This window comes from Scyliorhinus torazame, chromosome 8 (genome assembly GCF_047496885.1).
Source record: "Scyliorhinus torazame isolate Kashiwa2021f chromosome 8, sScyTor2.1, whole genome shotgun sequence".
Taxonomy (NCBI): Eukaryota; Metazoa; Chordata; class Chondrichthyes; order Carcharhiniformes; family Scyliorhinidae; genus Scyliorhinus; species Scyliorhinus torazame.
The window spans coordinates 260168009-260175864 of record NC_092714.1 but is presented as its reverse complement, the minus strand read 5'-3'; positions in this window follow the sequence as shown (position 1 = coordinate 260175864).

The following is a 7856-nucleotide window of genomic DNA, read 5'->3' as shown; positions in this document are numbered from 1 at the left end:
CACTGCTGTTTCTCGGCACCGAGGACCTGCGTTCGATCCCGGCTCTGGGTCACTGTCCGTGTGGTGTTTGCACATTCTCCCCGTGTCTGCATAGGTCTCACTCCCACAACCCAAAGATGTGCAGGTTAGGTGGATTGGCCGTGATGAATTGCCCTTAGTGTCCAATGGTTGGGTGGGGCTACAAGGATAGGACAGGGGATTAGGCCTGAGGACAGGGCTCTTTCAGAGGTTCAGTGGCCTGCTTCTGCACTGTGGGGATTCTATGATTTGCAGTAATTTTCGATTGGACACCAGACGAAAAACACTTTAAGAATTGTTTAGGGCAGCACTGTGGCGCAGAGGGTTAGCACTGCTGCCTCACAACGCCGATGTCCTAGGTTCGATCCCAGCTCTGGGTCACTGTCCGTGTGGAGTTTGCATATTCTCCCAGTGTTTGCGTGGGTTTTGCCCCCACCACCCAAAAGATGAGCAGGGTAGGTGGATTGGCTGTGCTAAATTGCCCCTTAATTGGTAAAAAATGAATTGGGTACTCTAAATTTTTTTTTTTAAGAATGCTTGTTTTTTTAAATATAAGTTTAGAGTACCCAATTTTGTTTTTCCAATTAAGGGGCAATTTAGCGCGGCCAGTCCACCTACCCTGCACACCTTTGGTTTGTGGGGGTGAGACCCACGCAGACACGGGAAGAATGTGCAAACTCCACACGGACAGTGACCCAGGTGCTGGGATAGAACCCAGGACCTGGCATCGTGAGGCAGCAGTGCTAACCACTGCGCCACCGTGCCGCCCCCACTTTAAGTACACTGGTGATTGAGGAGATGATTTCTTATGATTCCAGCAGAATGCCACTCAAGATGTGTGCTCAAATTCCCAAGATACGGTCCCATCGGGCAGGCCTCCCCACCGAGAACACAGCATCAAAGAATTACCTCCTGGATGGTCAGCTGCGGCTGGCTCAGTGTGGAGCAGCGTTTGCGCTGAATCAGCGGGTCACAAGTTCAAGCTCCACTCCAGAATTTGAGCCCAAAAATCAAAGCCAGCTCTCAGTGTCAGTCCTGAGAGTGTTGGAATAAAAAAAACATTGGAACAATTCAGCATCTGTGGCAAGAGGAACTGAGTTAGCATTTCAAGTCCAATGTGACACTTCTTCCAAAGCCAACTCAGAACTGGAAGGTTAGAGATTTGGGGATTTTGCTGTTAAGAATCACTTGTCATTCGCTGCCCCAGGTGAAGAGTCAAAGTGATCTTTCTTCTCTCTGATAAAATTCATGCACTTGAAAATATTTGTCAGCCTGATATTCAGTTCAATGCTCGAGTGAACAAAGCATTTGAATTGAAATGGTGAGTGGGAGTCAGAGAGAAGCCCTGCAATGAGGGCTGACATCTAAGCATTACTATTGCCAATTTGTGGAGTTACCATGTGCATATAGATTTAACCTTTGAGAGAGCGCTGCGCTATCAGAGGTGCCAACTTGCAGGTGAGGCCTTAAACCATGGCCTCATCCCCTCCATCAGGTTAACGTGAAAGATCCTGTGTCACTGTTTTGAAGAAAAGCAGGAGATTTATCCTTCGTTTCCAGGCAACATTTATCTCACAATCAATATCATATGTGGGCGGCACGGTAGCACAGTGGTTAGCACAGTCGCTTCACAGCTCCAGGGTCGCAGGTTTGATTCCCGGCTTGGGTCACTGTCTGTGCGGAGTCTGCACGTTCTCCCCGTGTCTGCGTGGGTTTCCTCCGGGAGCTCCCGTTTCCTCCCACAAGTCCCCAAAGACGTGCCATTAGGTGAATTGGACATTCTGAATTCTCCCTCCGTGTACCCGAACAGGCACCGGAGTGTGGTGACTAGGCGCTTTTCACAGTAACTTCATTGCAGTGTTAATGTAAGCCCACTTGTGACAATAATAAAGATGATTATTATTAAAAGCAGGTTACCTGGTCATTATATAGTTACAATGCTATTTCTGTGAACTTGCTGTGTGCAATTTGGTTGATACATTACAGCAGTGACTACACTTCAATAAAGTACTTCATTGGCTGATAAATCCTTTGGTACATCCTGTGTTCATGAAAGGTGATACAAAAATCCAACTATTTTATTCTTTCTTTGATGTGAAACAGCCATTTTTTGTTCTTGTTTCTTTCAAGACATGGGTTGACATTCAGAACTAAAAATAGACATTTGTGTTTTGCTGTCAAGAAACGCCTGTCATCCACAGCCCCAGGTAAAGAGTCAAAGTAATCTTTCTTTCCTCCAATCAAATTCATACATTTGAAAATATTTGTCAATCTGATATTCAGCTAATTTTTCGAATAAACCAAGTATTTTAATTCAAATAGTAGTGGGGGTTCAGAGAGAAGTCATTCACTGAGTGCTGACAGCTACGCATTACCATTGTCAATTTGTGTAGTTGCCATGTGCACATAATTCTAACCCTTGAACCTTCTCTTGCAGCTTTTTCAAAATAAATTTAGAGTACCCAATTCATTTTCTCCAATTAAGGGGCAATTTAGCGGGGCCAATCCACCTACCCTGCACATCTTTTGGGTTGTGGGGGCGAAACCCACGCAGACACGGGGAGAATGTGCAAACTCCACACGGACAGTGACCCAGAGCCAGGATCGAACCTGGGAACTCGGCGCCATAGGGTAGCAGTGCTAACCACTGCGCCACCGTGCTGCCCCTCTTGCAGCTTTTAACCTATGCATTTCAGAATAATATCTGCCTGCCTTCGTGAAGAGCAGACAGGTTTCTGGGGTGGCAGATCATGAAACAAGCAGGCCTTTATGCTCATGAACATCATGGATCAGAGCATAGAGAAGGGTTTTGATAGCGTCCTTTGGTAGTCACTCTGGTACATCACAAGTCAGTACGGAATCCTGGTATGTTAACGTTTTCAAAGCCTTTTACTGCGACTTGAGCTGCATCAAGACCAGCATAGCCACAGCAAACTCGTTCAACATCAACACAGGAGTATTGGAAGTATGGGATATGGGCCAAATGCTGGCAAGTGGGACTAGCTTAGTGCTAGAAACTGGGCGGCATGGACAAGCTGGGCCGATGGGCCTGTTCCATGCTGTAAGCATCTACGACTCTATGACGTCTATGACATCTAAGGCTGCAAACTCTCCCCGTTCCGGTTCCTCTGGGTTAGTGATTTCATCATGAGGAAGGCGATGGTGGGTGCAGACTTTGGCATCCCGTAGCAATACCACCGGTTGATGGATCTGGTTGTTGGACGGAGAATCGCAGGTGTTCCAAATCAGTTCCACCAGTCGTGAGAGTAGCAACGCAAAGGTTGGTCGCCACATCAGCTGCAGGTAGAAGACGATGACGGCTGGACAGCAACAAGACCCTTCCCATCACCATCGGATAATGGAACATAAGCATGGTAGCACAAGTGGCTAGCACTGTGGCTTCACAGAACCAGGGTCCCAGGTTCAGTTCCCCACTGGGCCACTGCCTGTGCGGAGTCTGCACGTTCTCCCCGTGACCCCGTGTGTGCGTGGGTTTCCTCCGGGTGCTCCAGTTTCCTCCCACAGTCCAAAGATGCGCAGGTTAGTTGTATTGGCCATGATAAATTGCCCTTAGTGACCAAAAAGGTTAGGAGGGGTTATTGGGTTACGGGATAGGGTGGAAGAGAGGGCTTAAGTGGGTCGGTGCGGACTCGATGGGCCGAATGGCCTCCTTCTGCACAGTATGTTCTAAAGAAAAAAGGGCATCAATCACTTCCCTGCCTAGGAACCAACATCTCTATGAAGCTGTGACTTTACATATCCATAGTAATACCAACTACAATCTATGCCAACCATATATGGAAAAGACTTTGCCTTTTCAGAATCAGCTTCCTCAGCCATCAAAAGAAGTGCAGATGGTCTCATCTGACCCCACCAAAATTCAGGGGCTGCATTCCCATCATCTCTGACAGATGGATGGTGCAACGTTGAGAGGACAGACAGGGCTTCAGTTTAATGTCTCATCCGAAAGAGAAGGGAGCATGACTCCCATAGTAGTGCACTGGGAATTTTAACCCAGATTCTGTACTCCTGCCCACTGGCGTGGGGCTTAAGCCCACAACTTTCTGACTTCAGTCGCACAAATGCACACCGCAGCCAACATCATTTTAAAAAAAATAAAAATTTGAGTACCCAATGCACTTTTTCCAATTAAGGGGTAATTTAGCCTGGCCAATCCACCTACCCTGCACATCTTTGAGTTGCGGAGGTGAGACCCACGCAGACACAGGGAGAATGTGCAAACTCCACACAGACAGTGACCTGGGCTCGGGATCGATCCCGGGTCCTCGGCTCTCTGAGGCAGCAGTCCTAACCACTGCGCCACAATGCCATCCAACATTATTTTCTTTAGACAAGAGGAGAGGAATTTACTTTGGCCGCAATTTGGGCTGGTTTAGCACAATGGGCTAAACAGCTGGCTTGTAATGCAGAGCAAGACTAGCAGCGCGGGTTCAATTCCCGTACCGGCCTTCCCGAATAGGCGCCGGAGTGTGGCGACTAGAGACTTTTCACAGTATCTTCATTGCAGTGTTAATGTAAGCCTACTTGTGACAATAATAAAGATTATTATTATATCTTTTCTAAAGTGCGGCACCAGATCTGGAAGCAATATCCAGCAGAGGCCAAAACCCAGTGTTTTTTTTAAAGAAAAATAATTTAGAGTACCCAATTAATTTTTTCCAAATAAGGGGCAATTTTGCATGGCCAATCCACCTACCTTGCACATCTTTGGGTTGTGGGTGTGAGGCCCACACAAACACGGGGAAAATGTGGAAGCTCCACACAGACAGTGACCCAGAGCTGGGATCGAAGCTGGGACCTTGGCGCCGTGAGGCAGCAGTGCTAACCACTGCGCCACCGTGCTGCCTACTTGTGACAATAAACAATTATTATTATTATTTGGGTCTTAAGGAGGAATGAGGGAGTTTCCACACCCAAGGAGTAGAAGAGTAACAATATGCACAACTTGAACTTCCAGGGGGAAATGCTATGGTGTATCTTGCACTTTGTTTAAGTGAAACTTTGTCACATACAATTGTTATGGGCCAGGGTTTAGAGAACCCCAAAGCGTATCATGGAGTTCACCTGACCCACAACTTTTAATAGATTGTGGTGTGGGGAGGACACAGCTCACTCTACAGGTGTGGTACAGCAGAAATGGAAAAGTATTTTTTAAAGCAAAACAATGTTTATTCTATGAACTCAAGTTAACATTTTTAAAACATACAGTGAACATCTTAGCAACCATCAATTCAAATAGAGCCCCCAAAGAATACAACACTAAGTAATCCTTTAAGCTTTCCTTTTAACATCCATAAGACTTAAAAACACCTTTTTACAGAAAGACATCATTAACTTCACTACTGAGAACAGTTACCACATTGAAATCAGCAAATGGACACTCATAAGCTTGTAGAGATTCACACACATCCTGCTGTGATTGCAGCTTCTCCAAAACTAAAATGAAGCCAAACCCACTCTGCAGCAAAATGCCTAAAGTGAAAGTAAAAAGCTGACAGACAGTACAGCCCCACCCACTCTCTGACATCGCTGCAGTAATAAACACCCATTTCTTAAAAGTACTCTCACTACAGATATTTATATACACACCCATTTCTTAAAGGAACTCTCACATGACACAATATACTGCCCTAATAATAAAACATGGTGAGATCTCTGGAAGTATGACTTTAAACTTGCTTCAAGAATCTGACACTTCATTAATCTAAGTTCCATTCTGCCTGTAGCTTGCATCCTCATTAAGACTTCAATGGGCTTCACTGAGCAGAATAGAGACACATCGGTCACTGCATTGCAGCTGCAGTTCATTCAAAACGGTGTTTATTTAAGTGGGTTTATGTTCAGAGGGTTTTAAAATAGAAATACATTATTTATGAAAAAAATAAATGTATCAGTTCATTCCGCCTCCTGCTCCTAAGTCTGTTTCCTGCTTGTTGTGTGTTTCTAGGGGAATGGGAATAGTGCGGGAAGGTGAGATGGAGGTGGAAGATCAGCCTGGATCTTGTTCAATGGCACAGCCATTCGTTCGAAGGGCCGAGTGGCCTATAACCACTCCCAATTCTCATGTCACCTTCTAATGATCCAGAATGTCTGTCGCTCCGCATTCTGTTTGCTGTGTGCACACCCTCGTGTTGGGTAGCTGACCTAACCCCCTCCCATCTGCTAAAGACGGTCTGCAACCAGGTCCTGTGGAATGCACAGTGTGGCTCCCTCGCCTTCTGCACCCAGTGGATAGCTTGTGGGGGGTCATTGTGACTTTGTGCGACGGTTGTAAAATGGCCCAAAAAAAGTAGTTGGCCCATTGTCCATCCCACTAAATTCAGTGGAAATAAAAATCGATCATGCTGTAAAGTGAGACGTCTTACAACACCAGGTTAAAGTCCAACAGGTTTGTTTCGATATCACTAGCTTTCGGAGCGCTGCTCCTTCCTCAGGTGAATGAAGAGAAACATATATATAGACAAATTCAAGGATGCCAGACAATGATTGGAATGCGAGCATTAGCAGGTGATTAAATCTTTACAGATCCAGAGATGGGGTAACCCCAGGTTAAAGAGGTGTGAATTGTACCAAGCCAGGACAGTTGGTAGGATTTTGCAGGCCTGATTGTGGGGGATGAATGTAATGCGACATGAATCCAAGGTCCCGGATGTAAAGTGGGTTGCTGATTCACTGTTGGACATTTTACACTGTTGTGTAGAGTCAAGATCTACTCTCCCATATTGGATCTACCCTTCCCCTGCCTTGAGCTGTATTTTGTTGACTATAAAACGCTTTGAGATGTATGTTGGTGGTGAAATGCACTATATACATTCACTGAATATTATTAACAAATTAAAACTGCCTCTTACCTCCCTGCTTAGCCCAGCAACGTTTCCCATAAAAGTTCCAGGTTTAATCACTTGGCTGTGCTGCGGTCAGATAGTGGTGTTGTCACTGGACTGATAATGCAGAAACTCAGGATAATGCTCTGGGGACCCGGGTTCAAGTCTTGCCATGGGCAATGGAGGAATTAAAAGTTGGGAATGAAACCATTGTTGTAAAAACCCAGCTGCCCTGAGACTCCAGTGGTTGACTCTTAACTGCCCTCAGACATGGCCTAGCTACAAATAAAACGTAACAGGACAGACGACCTACGCATCAGAAATGACAACAACAAACCCAACACTGACGACCCTGCAAAGTCCTCCTTACCTTTACAGACACCATCATCAGCATTCCTGGGTATGTCCTGTCCCACCAGCAGAGGTGGTGGCACAGACCATAAGACAGAGGAGCAGATGGGCAGCCAGGTGGCGCAGTGGGTTAGCCCTGTTGCCTCGCGGCGCCGAGGTCCGAGTTTCGATCCCGGCTCTGGGTCACTGTCCATGTGGAGTTTGCACATTCTCCCCGTGTTTGCGTGGGTTTCGCCCCCACAACCCAAAAGATGGGCCGGGTAGGTGGATTGGCCACGCTAAATTGCCCCTTAATTGGAAAAAATGAATTGGGTACTCTAAATATTTTTTTAAAAAGACATGGAGCAGAATTAGGCCACTCGGCCCATCGAGTCTGCTCCACCATTCAATCATGGCTAATATTTTCTCATCCCCATTCTCCTGCCTTCTCCCCCATAACCCCTGATGCCCTTATTAATCAAGAACCCAAGTATCTCTGTCTTAAAGAAGGTGGGTGTTTCTCTGGGGGTCCTCAACATTGACTCTGGGGTCCATGAATTCTCACGGCATCAACTCAAACATGAGCACGGAAACCTCCTGCTGATTACCACGTCCCGTTGCCCCCTCAATGTTCAGTGGTTGAACACCGCTTGGATGGGGCGA